Source organism: Oncorhynchus mykiss, chromosome 19 (genome assembly GCF_057628025.1).
Source record: "Oncorhynchus mykiss isolate SJ-2025 chromosome 19, ASM5762802v1, whole genome shotgun sequence".
In the NCBI taxonomy this organism is placed as follows: Eukaryota; Metazoa; Chordata; class Actinopteri; order Salmoniformes; family Salmonidae; genus Oncorhynchus; species Oncorhynchus mykiss.
In genome coordinates, this window is record NC_143040.1 from 57,904,128 (window position 1) to 57,925,191 (window position 21,064).

Sequence of the window (21,064 nt, forward strand, 5' to 3'; positions counted from 1 at the left end):
ATTACTCAGTAGTCAACAGAGCAGTACAGCACAACTATATTTAATTACTCAGTAGTCAACAGAGCAGTACAGCACAACTATATTGAATTACTCAGTAGTCAACAGAGCAGTACAGCACAACTATATTTAATTATTCAGTAGTCAACAGAGCAGTACAGCACAACTATATCTAATTACTCAGTAGTCAACAGAGCAGTACAGCACAACTATATTTAATTACTCAGTAGTCAACAGAGCAGTACAGCACAACTATATTTAATTATTCAGTAGTCAGAGCAGTACAGCACAACTACTGTATATCTAATTACTCAGTAGTCAGAGCAGGACAGCACAACTATATCTAATTCGTCAGTAGTCAGAGCAGTACAGCACAACTATATCTAATTACTCAGTAGTCAACAGAACAGTACAGCACAACTATATCTAATTACTCAGTAGTCAGAGCAGTACAGCATAACTATATCTAATTTTTCTGTAGTCAACAGAACAGTACAGCACAACTATATTTAATTACTCAGTAGTCAACAGAGCAGTACAGCACAACTATATCTAATTACTCAGTAGTCAACAGAGCAGTACAGCACAACTATATCTAATTTGTCAGTATTCAGAGCAGTACAGCATAACTATATCTAATTACTCAGTAGTCAACAGAGCAGTACAGCACAACTATATCTAATTACTCAGTAGTCAACAGAGCAGTACAGCACAACTATATCTAATTTGTCAGTAGTCAGAGCAGTACAGCATAACTATTTCTAATTAATCAGTAGTCAACAGAGCAGTACAGCACAACTATATCTAATTACTCAGTAGTCAACAGAGCAGTACAGCACAACTATATCTAATTTGTCAGTAGTCAGAGCAGTACAGCATAACTATATCTAATTATTCAGTAGTCAACAGAGCAGTACAGCACAACTATATCTAATTACTCAGTAGGCAACAGAGCAGTACAGCACAACTATATCTAATTACTCAGTAGTCAGAGCAGTACAGCACAACTATATCTAATTCGTCAGTAGTCAGAGCAGTACAGCACAACTATATCTAATTACTCAGTAGTCAACAGAGCAGTACAGCACAACTATATCTAATTACTCAGTAGTCAACAGAGCAGTACAGCACAACTATATCTAATTTGTCAGTAGTCAGAGCAGTACAGCACAACTATATCTAATTACTCAGTAGTCAACAGAGTAGTACAGCATAACTATATCTAATTTGTCAGTAGTCAGAGCAGTACAGCACAACTATATCTAATTACTCAGTAGTCAACAGAGCAGTACAGCACAACTACTGTATATCTAATTACTCAGTAGTCAGTGCAGTACAGCACAACTATATTTAATTACTCAGTAGTCAACAGAGCAGTACAGCACAACTATATCTAATTATTCAGTAGTCAACAGAGCAGTACAGCACAACTATATCTAATTACTCAGTAGTCAACAGAGCAGTACAGCACAACTATATTTAATTACTCAGTAGTCAACAGAGCAGTACAGCACAACTACTGTATATCTAATTACTCAGTAGTCAGTGCAGTACAGCACAACTATATTTAATTACTCAGTAGTCAACAGAGCAGTACAGCACATCTATATTTAATTACTCAGTAGTCAACAGAGCAGTACAGCACAACTATATTTAATTACACAGTAGTCAACAGAGCAGTACAGCACAACTATATTTAATTACTCAGTAGTCAACAGAGCAGTACAGCACAACTATATTTAATTACTCAGTAGTCAACAGAGCAGTACAGCACAACTATATCTAATTTGTCAGTAGTCAGAGCAGTACAGCATAACTATATCTAATTATTCAGTAGTCAACAGAGCAGTACAGCACAACTATATCTAATTACTCAGTAGGCAACAGAGCAGTACAGCACAACTATATCTAATTACTCAGTAGTCAGAGCAGTACAGCACAACTATATCTAATTCGTCAGTAGTCAGAGCAGTACAGCACAACTATATCTAATTACTCAGTAGTCAACAGAGCAGTACAGCACAACTATATCTAATTACTCAGTAGTCAACAGAGCAGTACAGCACAACTATATCTAATTTGTCAGTAGTCAGAGCAGTACAGCACAACTATATCTAATTACTCAGTAGTCAACAGAGTAGTACAGCATAACTATATCTAATTTGTCAGTAGTCAGAGCAGTACAGCACAACTATATCTAATTACTCAGTAGTCAACAGAGCAGTACAGCACAACTACTGTATATCTAATTACTCAGTAGTCAGTGCAGTACAGCACAACTATATTTAATTACTCAGTAGTCAACAGAGCAGTACAGCACAACTATATCTAATTATTCAGTAGTCAACAGAGCAGTACAGCACAACTATATCTAATTACTCAGTAGTCAACAGAGCAGTACAGCACAACTATATTTAATTACTCAGTAGTCAACAGAGCAGTACAGCACAACTACTGTATATCTAATTACTCAGTAGTCAGTGCAGTACAGCACAACTATATTTAATTACTCAGTAGTCAACAGAGCAGTACAGCACAACTATATCTAATTACTCAGTAGTCAACAGAGCAGTACAGCACATCTATATTTAATTACTCAGTAGTCAACAGAGCAGTACAGCACAACTATATTTAATTACACAGTAGTCAACAGAGCAGTACAGCACAACTATATTTAATTACTCAGTAGTCAACAGAGCAGTACAGCACAACTATATTTAATTACTCAGTAGTCAACAGAGCAGTACAGCACAACTATATCTAATTACTCAGTAGTCAACAGAGCAGTACAGCACAACTATATCTAATTATTCAGTAGTCAACAGAGCAGTACAGCACAACTATATCTAATTACTCAGTAGTCAACAGAGCAGTACAGCACAACTATATTTAATTACTCAGTAGTCAACAGAGCAGTACAGCACAACTATATCTAATTACTCAGTAGTCAACAGAGCAGTACAGCACAACTATATCTAATTATTCAGTAGTCAACAGAGCAGTACAGCACAACTATATCTAATTACTCAGTAGTCAACAGAGCAGTACAGCACAACTTTATTTAATTACTCAGTAGTCAACAGAGCAGTACAGCACAACTATATTTAATTATTCAGTAGTCAGAGCAGTACAGCACAACTACTGTATATCTAATTACTCAGTAGTCAGATCAGGACAGCACAACTATATCTAATTCGTCAGTAGTCAGAGCAGTACAGCACAACTATATCTAATTACTCAGTAGTCAACAGAACAGTACAGCACAACTATATCTAATTACTCAGTAGTCAGAGCAGTACAGCATAACTATATCTAATTATTCAGTAGTCAACAGAACAGTACAGCACAACTATATTTAATTACTCAGTAGTCAACAGAGCAGTACAGAACAACTATATCTAATTACTCAGTAGTCAACAGAACAGTACAGCACAACTATATCTAATTCGTCAGTAGTCAGAGCAGTACAGCACAACTATATTTAATTACTCAGAAGTCAACAGAGCAGTACAGCACAACTATATCTACTTACTCAGTAGTCAACAGAGCAGTACAGCACAACTATATTTAATTACTCAGTAGTCAACAGAGCAGTACAGCACAACTATATTTAATTACTCAGTAGTCAACAGAGCAGTGCAGCACAACTATATTTAATTACTCAGTAGTCAACAGAGCAGTACAGCACAACTATATCTAATTACTCAGTAGTCAACAGAGCAGTACAGCACAACTATATTTAATTATTCAGTAGTCAACAGAGACGTACAGCACAACTATATTTAATTACTCAGTAGTCAACAGAGCAGTACAGCACAACTATATCTAATTATTCAGTAGTCAACAGAACAGTACAGCATAACTATATCTAATTACTCAGTAGTCAACAGAGACGTACAGCACAACTATATCTAATTACTCAGTAGTCAACAGAACAGTACAGCACAACTATATCTAATTACTCAGTAGTCAGAGCAGTACAGCACAACTATATCTAATTACTCAGTAGTCAGAGCAGTACAGCACAACTATATCTAATTACTCAGTAGTCAACAGAGCAGTACAGCACAACTATATTTAATTACTCAGTAGTCAGAGCAGTACAGCACAACTATATCTAATTACTCAGTAGTCAACAGAGCAGTACAGCACAACTATATCTAATTACTCAGTAGTCAGAGCAGTACAGCACAACTATATATAATTACTCAGTAGTCAACAGAACAGTACAGCACAACTATATCTAATTACTCAGTAGTCAACAGAGCAGTACAGCACAACTATATTTAATTATTCAGTAGTCAACAGAGCAGTACAGCACAACTATATCTAATTACTCAGTAGTCAACAGAGCAGTACAGCACAACTATATCTAATTATTCAGTAGTCAACAGAGCAGTACAGCACAACTATATCTAATTACTCAGTAGTCAACAGAGCAGTACAGCACAACTATATTTAATTACTCAGTAGTCAACAGAGCAGTACAGCACAACTATATCTAATTATTCAGTAGTCAACAGAGCAGTACAGCACAACTATATCTAATTACTCAGTAGTCAACAGAGCAGTACAGCACAACTATATTTAATTACTCAGTAGTCAACAGAGCAGTACAGCACAACTATATTTAATTACTCAGTAGTCAACAGAGCAGTACAGCACAACTATATTTAATTACTCAGTAGTCAACAGAGCAGTACAGCACAACTATATCTAATTACTCAGTAGTCAGAGCAGTACAGCACAACTATATCTAATTACTCAGTAGTCAACAGAGCAGTACAGCACAACTATATTTAATTACTCAGTAGTCAACAGAGCAGTACAGCACAACTATATCTAATTACTCAGTAGTCAACAGAGACGTACAGCACAACTATATGCAAAAGCAAACTGTTTCTTCGTTTTGTATCACATTGCTATGTTAAAACTGGGGGGGGGGACAAAAATGTCCTACCCCCCCCCCCCGTCCCCCGTCCCCCCCCCCCAGTGAAAATGGGCGCCCCTGGCAACAACTATATCTAATCAAAGCACACACAAGTGACAGGCAGCCCAGCCTCTCTCTCTACGCGTCATCTGCAGTTCCACACACCTGATCCCCAAATAAAAGGCCTCATCTTCTGGCTCTGTGGCATGGTGTGATTTCATTAAGAACAAGCACGTCAACCCTATATCTGGAGCATACCAGGGACTTAACACATCATTCTGCAGCTCTCCCTGCTACCACCCTGCTACTAAATATGATTCCAATCAATGGTTTAATGGATTGAAGGCACTAACCCATTCTGTTTGGCACAGAGAAGGGGCGTCACAGTGATTGATGAGTTGTGTATGTGCTTGTGTTCGTGTGTGGTTAGGGATAATCATTGTTAAACGTCTAGAGTTAGACCCGGTCAATATTTGTCCATTAACATTGTCATTAAATGTACTACAGGCTCATCCAGTTAAATAATGAAATGTATTATTTGGCAACACTTTCAGATTGAATAGCTTTCTGATTGTTAGGAAACCAGACCTTTAAGGCAGCACTTCAAACTGACAGCATGTGGCCGAGCCTTTCAGGTACAGGACCTGCCTATCTGAACTGTGGCACATCTGTTTCTGTGTTGGAGATTATGTCATAAGAAGCTCTATTAAACTATTTCAAAAGCTCTACTGGACACACTGGACTCAAGTACCCAGACTAGAGTCCGAAAAGCTGTCCTATGAAAACAAAGGGAGTGGACACAGGCAGCACGGCCATCACGTTACCTCGGCGTCCAGTCCTGTCATTGACAGCCAGTGTTGCTGTACCAGCTCCAGCCACAGCAGCTCTCTGGAGAGTCCCCATTTAGACTGTAGTCAGCTGGTATCATACTGCAGTCAAACAGGCTCTTATGAATAGGAGGCCCATAATTCCAGGGAGATTTCCGTAAAAGGTATTTAATGCTAAGGAGGAATGCTATATATGCTTTCATTATAATATGATGTGCATGTGTGTTTTTCTATGCTGTCTAGTGTTTATCTTGTGAAACACATGAGCCACACACGTGTGGGATAGCTATCAGCATGTATCGACCTGTGTATCAGCTATGTAGGACTACCTGTAGGTAGTAACATAGACATATGCTACACAGTGGACTCCTGCAGCTCCACACAGCCTTAATGACTCTGCCTCTTATTTCCCAGCATGCCTTTGGCACGGCCGTCACAGATGAACTCTGAGAGGAGGGATCCATGGAGAGGCTGAGGAGACCACGAGACCTGGGCATGGAGGTGTTAGTTGCCACCAGCTTGGCGCTGTAGGACACATGAATTAGACAATGAGAATTTGTGTTCTAATGTTTGTAATGCCATATATTTATTTTTTGTTTTTCTGTAAGAAACTTGGGTGGATGGGAGGACAGTGATTAATCTACTATAATCAAATCCTCCATTTGGCCACTTCATTTTCAGCCGTCTGAAGATGCTTTTGTCATGTACCATTAATAGGATCCCTGAGTTTTCCCTGACCATGTCAACTGACCAGGAAAAACTCTGGGCCCTAGTTGTATACACTCTTAGAAAAAATATATATATTTAGAATCTAAAAGTTTTATTTGGCTGTCCCCATAGGAGAACCCTTTGGAGAACCCTTTTTGGTTCCAGGTAAACCCTCTTTGTGTTCCATGTAGAAAGAACCCTTTTCACAAAGGGATCTACCTGGACCCAAAGTAAAACATTTAAAAAAGCCTTCAATTCTGAGAACAGGTCTGGAATGGTCTAGAATAGAGGCCTTCTGAAAGAGACTAGCTACCGCTCATATCCTGTCTTTTCTAGCGTGGAGCTGTGATGTGCAGAGCTGTGGGGGCATGGGAGAAACACAAGGCACAACATCAGAGAGAATACATTAAACATTGAAGGGATCTGGACGGTTGTTGGTTTGATTCTGTTTGTCTGATGTCATCTCGGGACTGTGTCTAGTTGGCTTTGTGTCACTCTGTGAATAACAGAAGGCAGAGGTACTTTATAGAAGTTGGCCTGAATTCATATTGCAGTAAATTCCCTCAACATGTTCATAAAAATAATGAGCTGCGCTTGTGGTTACATAGCGGAGAGAACCATACTGCATCCTCCAGTAACAACCAAGAGCAAAGTCCCAAGAGACAACACAGGGATGAACTCAAGGAAACAGGGACTGTCTTCTCAAGAGAGCACACTTCCACAGTAAAGTCCCACTGGTCCTGTCAGACTCTCAGTCCCATCTCTCCCAATATCTCCTATCCTACCCTGCGGTCTTGCACCTCCCTCCTCTCCCCACCTCCCTCCTGTCTCTCTCCTACCCCTTGTCATCCCCTGTCCCCACCTCCCACGCTGCTCTCAACCCACAGGTCACTGTCATCCTCTCCATTGGGCTATGACATAGGTGCAGTCCTGCAGCCACACACACCCTAAGCACCACACTCCATACCCTACACCCCAGGATAATGAATACATCCACTTACTGACCCTGTAGGTTCACCTTGTATTTCTCCAGCCCACCCCAACCACCAGAGGGTTTGTATAGAACACAGCTGAGGTCAGAGTCATCTGTCACTGCTGCTCTATAGTACTCTCTCTCTCTCTCTCTCTCTCTCTATCTCTCCCTCTACAGTATCATCACTCTGCCTCTCTCTCTCTTCCTCTCTCTCTCTACAGTATTATCTCTGCATCTCTCTCTTTCTCTCTCGCTACAGAATCATCTCTGACTCTCTCTCTACTGTAACATCTGTCTCTTCAGTATGAGCTCTGCCTATCTCTCTCTTTCTCTACAATATCATCACTGCCTCTCTCTCTCTCTCTCTCTCTCTCTCCACAGTATCATCTGTCTCTGTCGCTCTCCACTGTAACATCTCTCTCTCCTCAGTATCATCTCTCTGCCTCTAACTCTCTTTTGCTTTCTCACTACAGTATCATCTCTTTGCCGCCTCTCTCTCTTTCTCTCTCTCTACAGTATCATCTCTCTGCCTCTCTCTCTTTCTCTCTCTCTACTGTAACCTCTCTCTACAGTATCATCTCTCTCTACGTTATCATATCTCAATTCAATTCAAGTGATTTATTGGGAAACATATCTCTCTCTCTACAGTATCATCTCTCTCTGTACAGTATATTTTCTCTATCTACAGTTTCATCTCTCTCTCTGCAGTATCATCTCTCTCTCTCTCTACAGTATCATCTACATCTCTCTACAGTATCAGCTCTCTCTCTACAGTATCACCTCTCCCTCTAGAGTACCATCTCTCTCTCTCTTTCTACAGTATAATCTCTCTCTCTCTACAGTATCATCTCTCTCTCTACAGTATCATCTCTCTCTCTCTCTTTCTACTGTATCATCTCTCTCTCTCCCTCTCTCTCTCTACAGTATCATCTCTCTTTCTCTCTACAGTACCATCTCTCTCTATAGTATCATCTCTCTCTAACTCTACAGTATCATCTCTCTCTACAGTATCATCTCTCTCTCTCTCTCTACTGTATCATCTCTCTCTCTCTCTACAGTATCATCTCTCTTTCTCTCTACAGTACCATCTCTCTCTATAGTATCATCTCTCTCTCTACTGTATCACTCTCTCACTCTACTGTATCATCTCTCTCTCTCTCTACAGTATCATCTCTCTCTACAGTATCATCTCTCTCTCTCTCTCTACTGTATCATCTCTCTCTCTCTCTCTACAGTATCATCTCTCTTTCTCTCTACAGTACCATCTCTCTCTATAGTATCATCTCTCTCTACTGTATTATCTCCCTCTCTCTCTCTCTCTACTGTATCACTCTCTCACTCTACTGTATCATCTCTCTCTCTCTCTCTACAGTATCATCTCTCTCTACAGTATAATCTCTCTCTCTCTACAGTATCATCTCTCTCTCTACAGTATCATCTATCTCTCTACAGTATCATCTCTCTCTCTACTGTATCATCTCTCTCTCTCTCTCTACAGTATCATCTCTCTCCCTCTCTACAGTATCATCTATCTGCATCTCAATTCAATTAAATCCAAGGGGTTTTATTTGTATGGGAAACACATGTTAACATTGCCAAAGCAAGTAGATATTACACAAAATTGATACTCTAGTATCATCTACAGTTGAAGTCAGAAGTTTACATACACCTTAGCCAAATACATTTAAACTCCGTTTTTCACAACTCCTGACATTTAATCCTAGTAAAAATGTCCTGTCTTAGGCCAGTTAGGATCACCACTTTATTTTAAGAATGTGAAATAATAGTAGAGAGAATGATTATTTCAGCTTTTATTTCTTTCATCACATTCCCAGTGGGTCAGAAGTTTACATACACTCAATTAGTATTTGGTAGCATTGACTTTAAATGGTTTAACTTAGGTCAAACGTTTCGGGTAGCTTTTCACAAGCTTCCCACAATAAGTTGGGTGAATTTTGGCCCATTCCTCCTGACACAGCTGGTGTAACTGAGTCAGATTTGTAGGCCTCCTTGCTCAGACACTCACACATTCCTTTTCCGTTCTGCCCAAGGTCAGTTCTGCCCAAGGTCAGGGCTTGTCATGGCCACTCCAATACCTTGACTCTATTGTCCTTAAGCCATTTTGCCACAACTTTGTAAGTATGCTTGGGGTCATTGTCCATTTGGAAGACCCATTTACGACCAAGCTTTAACTTCCTGACTGATGTCTTGAGATGTTGCTTCAATATATCCACATCATTTTCCTCCTCATGATGCCATCTATTTTGTGAAGTGCTCCAGCCCCTCCTGCAGCAAAGCAACCCCACAACATGATGCTGCCACCCCCTTCACGGTTGAGATGGTGTTCTTCAGCTTGCAAGTCTCCCCCTTTTTCTTCCAAACATAACGATGGTCATTATGGCCAAACAGTTCTATTTTCTTTCATCAGACCAGACGACATTTCTCCAAAAAGTACCATCTTTGTCCCCATGTGCGGTTGCAAACCGTAGGCTGGCTTTTTTATAGCGGTTGTGGAGCGGTGTCTTCTTCCTTGCTGAGCTGCCTTTCAGGTTATGTCAATATAGGTCTCGTTTTTCTGTGGCTATAGATACTTTTGTACCTGTTTCCTCCAGCATCTTCACAAGGTCCTTTGCTGCTGTTCTTGGATTGAGTTGCACTTTTCGCACCAGAGTATGTTCCTCTAGGAGACAGAATGCGTCTCCTTCCTGAGCGGTATGATGGCTGTGTGGTCTCATGGTGTTTATACTTGCGTACTATTGTTTGTATAGATGAACGTGGTACCTTCAGGCGTTTGGAAATTGCTCCCAAGGATGAAGCAGACTTGTGGAGGTCTACAAAAAAAAATGTTTTAGGTCATGGCTGATTTCTTTTGATTCTCCCAAAGAGGCACTGAGTTTGAAGGTAGGAGTTGAAATGCATCCACAGGTGCACCTCCAATTGACTCAAATAATGTCAATTAGCCTATCAGAAGTTCTAATGCCATGACATCATTTTCTGGAATTTTCCAAGCAGTTTAAAGGCACTGTCAAGTTCTGACCTTAGTTATTTTGTTATGTCTTTGTTTTAGTATGATCAGGGTGTGAGTTGGGCGGGTTGTCTACTGTATGTTCCTTTTTCTATGATTTGGGATTTCTCTGTTTGGCCTGGTATGGTTCTCAATCAGAGGCAGCTGTTTATCATTGTCCCTGATTGAGAACCATACTTAGGTAGCCTGGTTTCACTGAGTTGAGTTGTGGGTGACTATTTTCCGTGTTAGTGTTTGTGCCATACGGGACTGTTTCGTTTGTTTCACTTTGTTATTTTGTAGTGTTCAGTTTTACATATTAAAATGGACACTTACCACGCCGCAAATTGGTCCGATATCTCTTACTCATCGTCAGAAGAAGAGGACGAGCGTTACAGTCAACTTAGTGTATGTAAACATCTGACCCACTGGACATGTGATACAGTGAATTAGCAGTGAAATAATCTGTCTGTAAACAATTGTTGGAAAAATTACTTGTGCACAAAGTCAACAAGAAATTTGTGGAGTGGTTGAAAAGCGAGTTTTAATGACTCCAACCTAAGTGTATGTAAACTTCCGACTTCAACTGTATATGTCTCTCTCTTTCTCTCTACAGTATCATCTATCTCTCTATCTACAGTATCATCTCTCTCTCTCTCTACTGTATCATATCTCTCTCTACAGTATCATCTATATATCTCTCTCTTTCTCTCTTTCTCTCTACAGTATCATCTGTTTCTCTCTCTACAGTATCATCTCTCTCTCTACAGTATCATCTCTCTCTCTGCAGTATCATCTGTTTCTCTCTCTACTGTATCATCTCTCTCTCTACAGTATCATCTCTCTCTCTACTGTATCATCTTACTCTCTCTCTTCAGTATCATTTATCTCTGTCTCTACAGTATCATCTATATGTCTCTCTCACTACAGTATCATCTATATGACTCTCTCTCTCTACAGTATCATCTATATGTCTCTCTCTCTACAGTATCATCTATCTGCCTCTGTCTCTCTACAGTATCATCAATATGTCTCTCGCTCTCACTCTCTTGTTGTCTCTCTCTGTAACGATCGTAGGAAGGATCAGACCAAAACGCAGCGTGGTAAATGTCCGTGTTAATTTTAATAAATTAACTGAACACTGCAATAACCAAAAAACAACAAAGAGAGAGTGAACAAAACGAAACAGTTCTGTAAGGTGAAGACACACAAAACAGAAAACAACTACCCACAAACACAGGTGGGAACAGGCTACCTAAGTATGGTTCTCAATCAGAGACAACGATAGACAGCTGCCTCTGATTGGGAACCATGCCAGGCCAAACACAGAAATACAAAACATAGAACAAAAAACATAGAATGCCCACCCCAACTCACGCCCTGACCAAACCAAAAATAGAGACATAAAAAAAGGAACTAAGGTCAGAATGTGACACTCTCTATATTCTAATCTATCTGGTTTGGGAATTGTTTCCTTTTAGGAGGTTGTAGAATTTAACGTCCCTTTTCTGGATTTTGATAATTAGCGGGTATTGGCCTAATTCAGCTCTGCATGCATTATTTGGTGTTTTACATTGTACACAGAATATCTTTTTGCAGAATTCTGCATGCAGAGTCTCAATTTGGTGTTTGTCCCATTTTGTGAGTTCTTGGTTGGTGAGCAGACCCCAGACCTCACAACCATCAAGGGCAGTGGGTTCTATAACTGATTCAAGTATTTTTAGCCAGATCCTAATTGTTATGTCAAATTTCATGTTCCTTTTGATGGCATTGAAGGCCCTTCTTGCCTTGTCTCTCAGATCGTTCACAGCTTTGTGGAAGTTACCTGTGGCACTGATGTTTAGGCCGAGGTATGTATCGTTTTTTATGTGCTCTAGAGCAACGGTGTCTAGATGGAATTAGTTTTTGTGGTCCTGGCAACTGCACCTTTTTTGGAACACATTATTATTGTCTTACTGAGATTTACTGTCAGGGCCCAGGTCTGACAGAATCTGTGCAGAAGATCTAGGTGCTGCCGTAGGCCCTCCTTGGTTGGGGACAGAAGCACCAGATCATCAGCAAACAGTAGACATTTAACTTCAGATTCTTGTAGGGTTAGGCCGGATGCTGCAGACTGTTCTAGTGCCCTCGCCAATTTGTTGATATACAGTGGGGGGGAAAGTATTTAGTCAGCCACCCATTGTGCAAGTTATCCCACTTAAAAAGATGAGAGAGGCCTGTAATTTTCATCATAGGTACACTTCAACCATGACAGACAAAATGAGAAAAAAAATCCAGAAAATCACATTGTAGGATTTTTAATGAATTTATTTGCAAATTACGGTGGAAAATAAGTATTTGGTCACCTACAAACAAGCAAGATTTCTGACTCTCACAGACCTGTACCTTCTTCTTTAAGAGGCTCCTCTGTCCTCCACTCGATACCTGTATTAATGGCACCTGTTTGAACTTGTTATCAGTATAAAAGACACCTGTCCACAACCTCAAACAGTCACACTCCAAACTCCACTATGGCCAAGACCAAAGAGCTGTCAAAGGACAGCTGTTACAGGTCTCTCTCATCTTTGTAAGTGGGAGAACTTGCACAATTGACTAAATACTTTTTTGCCCCACTGTATATGGTGTAGAGGGTGGGGCTCAGGCTGCATCCCTGTCTCACCCCGCGGCTCTGTGGAAAGAAATGTGTGTGTTTTTTTAAATTATAACCGCACAATTGTTGTTTGTGTACATGGATATTATATGTCTTTTGTCTTTCCCCAAAACCACCTTCCATCAATTTGTAAAGCAGACCCTCATGCCAAATTCAGTTGGAAGCATTTTTGAAATCAACAAAGCCTTTATTTTGTTTGTCAATTAAGGTGTGAAGGGGTGAATACGTGGTCTGTCATATGGTAACTGGTAAAAAGCCAATTTGACATTTGCTCAGTACATTTTTCTCTGAGGAAATGTATGAATCTGCTGTTAATGATAATGTAGGTTGCTGTTGACGCATATCCCCCAGTAGTTATTAGGGTCAAATTTGTCTCCACTTCTGTGGATTGGGGTGATCAGTCCTTGGTTCCAAATATTGGGGAAGATGCCAGAGCTGAGGATGATGTTAAAGAGTTTAAGTATAGCTAATTGGAATTTGTGGTCTGTATATTTTATCATTTAATGTAGGATACTGTCAACCCAACAGTCCTTTCTGGGTTGGAGGGTATGTATTTTGTCCTGTAGTTGTCACGCCCTGGCCATAGAGAGGCTTTAATTCTCTATTTTGGTTAGGCCAGGGTGTGACTAGGGTGGGCATTCTAGTTTCTTTATTTCTTATATGTGATTCCACCACAAACAGACCAAGCAGAGTGGTCAGGAGGACTGGACATGGGAGGACATCCTGGACGGCAAAGGATCCTGGACGTGGGAGGAGATCCTGGCCGGAAGGCCATGGGAACAGGTGGAAGCAGCGAGGGAGTCACGGCAACGAAGCAAGCACTTGAGGCAGCCCCCCCCCAATAAAATTTGGGGGTGCACACGGGGAGATTGGGGAAGGCAGGTTGCAGACCTGAGCCAACTCCCCGTGCTTACCGTGGGGAGAGAATGACTGGTCAAGCACCGTATTATCCGGTTCTGCGCACCTTGCCTTCGGTGCACAACCACAGCCCGGTGCGCTCTCTGCAAGCTCCCCTCAGTTGCCGTGCTCAGCGCTCCTGGCCTCCGGTGCGTCTCTTCGGCCCAGGTTATCCTGCGCCAGCTCTACGCATGGTATCCCCAGTTCGCCAGGACAACCCAGTGTGGCCTGTTCCAGCTCCCTGCACTTGCCGGGCTAAGGGGGGTATCCATCAAGGACGAGTTATGCCAGCTCTGCGCTCCAGACCTCCGGTGTGCCTCCACGGTACAGTGTGTCCTGCGCTGGCCCTACGCACTATGCCTCCAGTGCGCCGTCATAGCCCAGTGCGTCCTGTGCCAGCTCTCCACACTCACCGAGCTCCAGTGATGATCCATGGCACGAAGCCTCCAGTGATGATCCATGGCACGAAGCCTCCAGTGATGATCCATGGCACGAAGCCTCCAGTGATGATCCATGGCACGAAGCCTCCAGTGATGATCCATGGCACTGGGCCTCCAGTGATGATCCATGGCACGGAGCCTCCAGCGATGATCCATGGCAAGGAGCCTCCAGCGATGATCCATGGCATGGAGCCTCCAGCATTGATCCGCGGTCCAGAGCCTCCAGTGTCGATCTGCGGTCCGGAGCCTCCAGCGACGGCCCCTGGTCCGGCGCCTCTAGCGACGGTCCACGGTCCGGCGCCTTCTGCGACAATCCCCAGCCTCGCGCCTGCAGCGACGGTCCCCAGCCTCTCCTGGGTGTGGTTCCCAATCAGAGGCAGCTGTTTATCGTTGTCTCTGATTGGGGATCACATATAAGTTGTCATTCTCCTTTTGGTGTTTGTGGGATCTTGTTTTTTGTTAGCTCTGTGAAGCCTGCAGAATATGACATTCGTTTGTTATTTTGTTATTTTGTTTGGTGTTCTGAGTAAATAAAGAATCATGAACACTTACCACGCTGCGTCTTGGTCTCCTTCCGACGACAAACGTTACAGTAGTTAATTCAATGTAATAGGAGAATCCAGTGGGTTCTGGTAGTCTTTAATAGTGGATTCTAAGATTTGTATTTGATCAAGTATATGTTTTTGCTGTTTGTTCTTATAGAGCCAAAAAGATTGGAGAAGTATTTTATTCCTTCATCTCTGTTTTGGATAGAAACTATTTGTGTCGTTTGTTTAGCATTTTCCAATTTTCTCAGAAGTGGTAAGATTCTATGGATTCTTCAATTACATTGAGCTGATTTCTGACGTGCTGTTCCTTCTTTTTCCGTGGTGTATTTCTGTATTGTTTTAGTGATTCACCATAACGAAGGCGTAGGCTCAGGCTCAGGTTTTCTGGGTCTCTATGTTTTTGGTTGGATAGGTTTGTCAATTTCGTTCTTAGGTTTTTGCACACTTCATCTAACCATTTGTCATTGTTAATTTTACTAGATTGTCTGCTTGCAATTTTTTATATTTGATAGGGAAGCTGAGAGGACAAATATACTGTTTAGTTTTTCTACTGACAAGTTTACACCTTCACTATTACAGTGAAACCTCTTGTCCAGGAAATTGTCTAGAAGGGATGGAATTTGTTGTTGCCTAATAGTTTCTAGTAGACTTCAACACTATTTTCCTTCCATCTATAGCATTTCTTAATATTATTCAGTTCCTTTGGCTTTGATGCCTCATGATTGAGCATAGCTTTTTTTCAAGTAGAGTGATTTTGCTGTGATCTGATAGGGGTGTCAGTGAACTGACTGTGAATTGGCTAAGAGACTCTGGGTTGAGGTCAGTGATAAAGTATCCTACAGTACTACTGCCAAGAGATGTGCAATAGATGTACCTACCATAGGAGTCCCCTTGAAGTCTACCATTGACTATGTACATACCCAGCGTCCCACAGAGATGCAGGAGTTGTGATCAGTTTTTGTTGGCTATGTTGTCGTAGTTGTGTCTAGGGGGGCATATGAGGGAGTGAATGCGGTCGCCTCCAGGTATGTGTTTGTCTCCCTGTGTGCTGAGGTTCTTGTCCAGTTCTGGCATTTAGGTCGACAAAGACTAGTACATGTCACTGAGCCTGGAAATTGTTGATCTCCCCCTCTAGGATGGAGAAGCTGTCATCATTCACGTATGGGGATTCTAGTGGGGGGATATAGGTAGCACACATGAGGACATTTTTCTCTGTTGAGATCATTTCCTTATTAATTTTTAGGCAGATGTAAAATGTTCCTGTTTTGACTAATTTAATAGAGTGGGTTAGGTCACTGTTTTGTTTTACAGCTGGTTGAAGTGTTTTGGCAAATCTTAAATGACACCCGTTTCCCTATACATTGCACTACTGAAGGGTACTACTATTTGAGACACAGAAGTCTATCACCAAGTTCTGTTCAAATTGATCTCAGTGACCTCATGGTGTTGAAATGTTGAGCCAGCGCCCTCTCCTGCAGCCTGACAGTGATGTAGATACAACCAACAGATAGAAGAACTGCAGTCTGGGGCATCTGAGCTCTGCTGCATTACAAATTGAAAAAACACTGCATCAAGCGCAGTTAGAGACCGTAAGTTGAACCATAAGATGAGGGTAAGGGGAAGTGGTGGTTATGGACCCTGTGTATCCACTTTGGTTTATAATGCAGTGCACAGTACTGACACATAGTAGTGGCAGTGTTATGCAAAACAAGTACTTCACCACTATGTCACTAAGGTTGAGCACAGCATCAATCATGAGCTTATTATTTACAGGTTATGTCCTCCACACTAACGTATACTGTACATGCACTGTATTTGTCCTTATAGCGTAGCCCCAAAGCACTCAATAAGCTAGAAATAATTTCCCTACTTACTTATTATGTGTGAGGCAAAAAAATACGGAATTCTACTACCCATAAGCTACTATTGGACAATGATATATCAAGATGTCATGTGTGATTTGGCAGGAAAATACATGAATGGGTTCCATCTGAGGTTTGCAGTGATATAGGTTTATTGAAATGACCTTAAAGGGGGGCAAGGATCAAACAAGGGTGGAATAAAGTGCACCCCCCACACACACACACACACACACACCTTTTCCCACTTTGCTCTCCCTCTTTCCTATCTCTCTCCATCTCCATTTCCCACACATACGCTAACACATACACACACACAAACACACGCTAACACATACACACACATGCCCACCACCTACGCACAGCCAGCTGGAGCTGGTGAGTCCCAAGAAGTGCCGTGGCTTGGTGTGGTACTGAATGCAGAGAAATGCAAGCGCCACCGACAACACTGCCTGATTATGTCTCCATGGCAACACGGGGAGCGAAGCCCCAAGACTCAGCATCAAAGAACGGAGGAATTTAAACCTCAGAACAAAAAAAAAGAGATACGAAGAAAAACTGAGACCGTTTTTTTCCCTCATTTATATAAGAAAAACCGAATACATGACTGGTTAACTTCACCTGAAGTTGGGACTGAAGAAAAGGCTCTACTTCTCTACTCAGTCATTCATACTGTACATGTCTCTGAAACACACCTGCTTTTCTGCTCTACACTTCAGATGCAGAGAGAAGGGGATCTCAAATGAATGATTCACTAAAACAAAGGCACTCAGGGTTTTAACTAAATTAGCCATAAATTAGGCATTTTAATGTATGGAGGCTTTTTCTCCATATTGCCTACCTAAAACCTTTGCCTGAAAGTGTAGGCTACTTGTGGATGGAGCTGATGTCTGGCATTGACACAGGTTGCAGTAGAACATAGGCTATTGACTGGTGGTGCAAGTTGCTGAGGCAAGAGAAGAGAGGGTTTTCTTTCCTTTTGGACTGAGTTCAACTTTGTCATCCCCTTCAGGAATGAGTGCTGCACTAAAGAGAGAGATGTTCAAATCAAATCAATGTTATTTGTCACATGCGCCGTATACAACAGCTGTAGACCTCACAGTGAAAGGCTTACTTTACAAGCCCTTTACCAACAACGCAGTTTTAAGAAAATACCTTTTAAAAAAGTAAGAGATAAGAATAACAAATAATTAAAGAGCAGTAGTATATACAGGGGGTACTGGTAGAGAGTCAATGTGCGGCAACACCGGTGTTGAGGGTATTGAGGTAATATGTACATGTAGGTAGAGTTATTAAAGTGACTATGCATAGATAATAACAGAGTAGCAGCAGCGTAGAAGGGGGGGGTGCAATGCAAATAGTCAGGGTAGCCATTTGATTAGACGTTCAGGAGACTTATGGCTTGGGGGTAGAAGCTGTTTAGAAGCCTCCTGGACCTAGACTTGGCACTCCGGTACCGATTACAGTGCGGCAGCAGAGAGAAGTCAATTTGGCTGGAGTCAATTTTTAGGGCCTTCCTCTGACACCGCCTGGTATAGAGGTCTTGGATGGCAGGAAGCTTGGCCCCGGTGATGTACTGGGCCGTACGCACTGCCCTCTGTAGTGACGTGCGGTCGGAGGCCAAGCAGTTGCCATACCAGGCAGTGATGCAACCCGTCAGGATGCTCTCGATGGTGCAGCTGTAAAGCCTTTTGAGGATCTGAGGACCCATGCCAAATCTTTTCAGTCTCCTGAGGGGGAATAAGTTTTGTCGTGCCCTCTTCACGACTGTCTTGGTGTGCTTGGACCATGTTAGTTTGTTGGTGATGTGGACGCCAAAGAACTTGAAGCTCTCAACCTGCTGTTCAGAACATCATTGATGTTGTCTGGCAGCGCATATGGGCCTCTGTGTGTGTGTGTGTGTGTGTGTGTGTGTGTGTGTGTGTGTGTGTGTGTGTGTGTGTGTGTGTGTGTGTTTGTCACAGAAGGGGTCAGCCGGACACTGATTGGAGTCAAAAACCATTATCCATGAAGAACACTGACAATCTGACGTAATAGCTTCTGTCATACAGGGCAAACACATTTATCCATTCCTAATTTACATCCAGCCAAATAATACAGATTATCGTCATATAAATAATATACATTACACTAATATAATACATATTAAAGTTATACAAATAATACATTTTACAGTAATACAAATGATACAGATAACAGTAATATAAATAATTGTCGTGTTCGTTGAAAGGATCGGACCAAGGCGCAGCGTGGTATGTGTACATTCTCTTTATTACAAGAATGAACACTGAACAAACCAACAAAAATAACAACCGAAACATGAAGCTATACAATATAGTGCTGACATGCAACTATACATAGTCAAGATCCCACACCAGAAAGTGGGAAAAAAGGCCTGCCTAAATATGATCCCCAATCAGAGACAACGATAAACAGCTGTCTCTGATTGGGAACCACATCAGGCCAACATAGATATACAAAAACCCCTAGACCTACAAAAACCCTAGACATACAAAAACCCTAGATTACTCACCCTAGTCACACCCTGACCGACCCAAAATATATAGAAAACAGAGATATCAAAGGTCGGGGCGTGACAATAATATAGCTTACAGTAATATAAATCATACAGATTACAGTTATATAAATAATGAAGATTACAGTTATATAAATAATAAAGCAATATAAATAATACATGTTATGCTAATATAAATAATACAGGTTACAGTAATATAAATAATAAAGCAACATAAATAATACATTTTACAGTAATATAAATCATACAGATTACAGTAATATAAATAATAAAGCAATATAAATAATACATTTTATGCTAATATAAATAATACAGGTTACAGTTATATAAATAATAAAGCAATATAAATAATACATGTTACAGTAATATAAATCATACAGATTACAGTAATACAAATAATACCGATTACAGTTATATAAATAATAAAGCAATATAAATAATATATCTTACGGTAATATAAATAATACAGATTACAGTAATGCTCATGCTTATCAGGCATACTGATCATCATGATTAATACATTATGACTTTACATTTCATTAGGTATTTGCTGCTTGTAGCCTTGGCTTCTTGTCTTCTCTGTTAGTCAACTGGATGAGCCCAGTGTGTGTGTGTGGTGTGTGTGTGTGTGCGTATGTCCGTGTGTGCGTACGTCCACATGCATGTGTGTCTGTGTGTGCACGTGTGTGTCATCAGTCGAGTGGACCAAATTATCACCATTATTGACACTGTTTAATTAACCTAAACAGTGTCAATAATGGTGATCATATAGACATACACTGAGTGTACCAAACAGTAGGAACACCTTCCTTATAAGGACTTGCACCCCCGTTTAGCCTCAGAACAGCCTCAATTTGTCAGAGCATGGACTCTACAAGGTGTTGAAAGCATTCCACAGGGATGCTGGCCCATGTTGACTCCAACGCTTCCCACTGTTGTGTCATGTTGGCTGGATGTTCTTTGGGTGGTGAACCATTCTTGATACACATAGGAAACTGTTGAGCATGAAAAACCCAGCTGCGTTGCAGTTCTTGACACAAACCGGTGCGCCACACCCGGTTCAAAGTCACTTAAATGTTTTGTCTTGACCATTCACCCACTGAATGGCACACATACAAAATCCGTCTCAATTGTCTCAAGGTTCAAAAATCCTTCTTTCACCTGTCTCCTCTCTTTCGTCAACTCCGATTGAGGTGGATTTAACAGGCATCAATGAGGGATCATAGCTTTCTCCTGGATTCACCTGGTCAGTCTGTCATGTGTTCTTAATTTTTTGTATACTCAGCGTATATTATAGTCAATAAATTGTGGTCAATGTGACCCCCCCCCCCCCCCCCCCCTCAAAAAAAAAAATATTTGCGGTATTTTCTTTGCTAATGTAATATTTCAGTAGGCTAGCTACATTACTCCTCCAGAACTGTCAACCGCAATAGAAGCTCAGCGTCAATAATATCTGACGTCAGTGGACAAAACGCTGAAAATGGCTGGGGGCATTTGTCAATGTTCATAGTGATGTAGCCTAGTAGTTTATGTCTGAAAGGCATTCAGGATGCCATATCCGAAATAAGGAACATCACACACTCTTATGTTCATGTGTGGTTCAACACACCCACATCTCTCACATCTGAGGGGCTCAAACAAATGATCCCTCTCAACCACATCAATCAAGTCCAACTAATGCAATATGGAAACCTT

The 21,064-nt window shown here is 41.3% G+C and overlaps 1 protein-coding gene across 1 annotated transcript in view; it reads right to left on the reverse strand.

Annotated features, from left to right (window-relative positions):
• Nucleotides 1-21,064, reverse strand: part of LOC110498375 (disks large-associated protein 2-like) — a 230,899-nt gene that overhangs the window by 191,020 nt on the left and 18,815 nt on the right. The window lies entirely within an intron of this gene.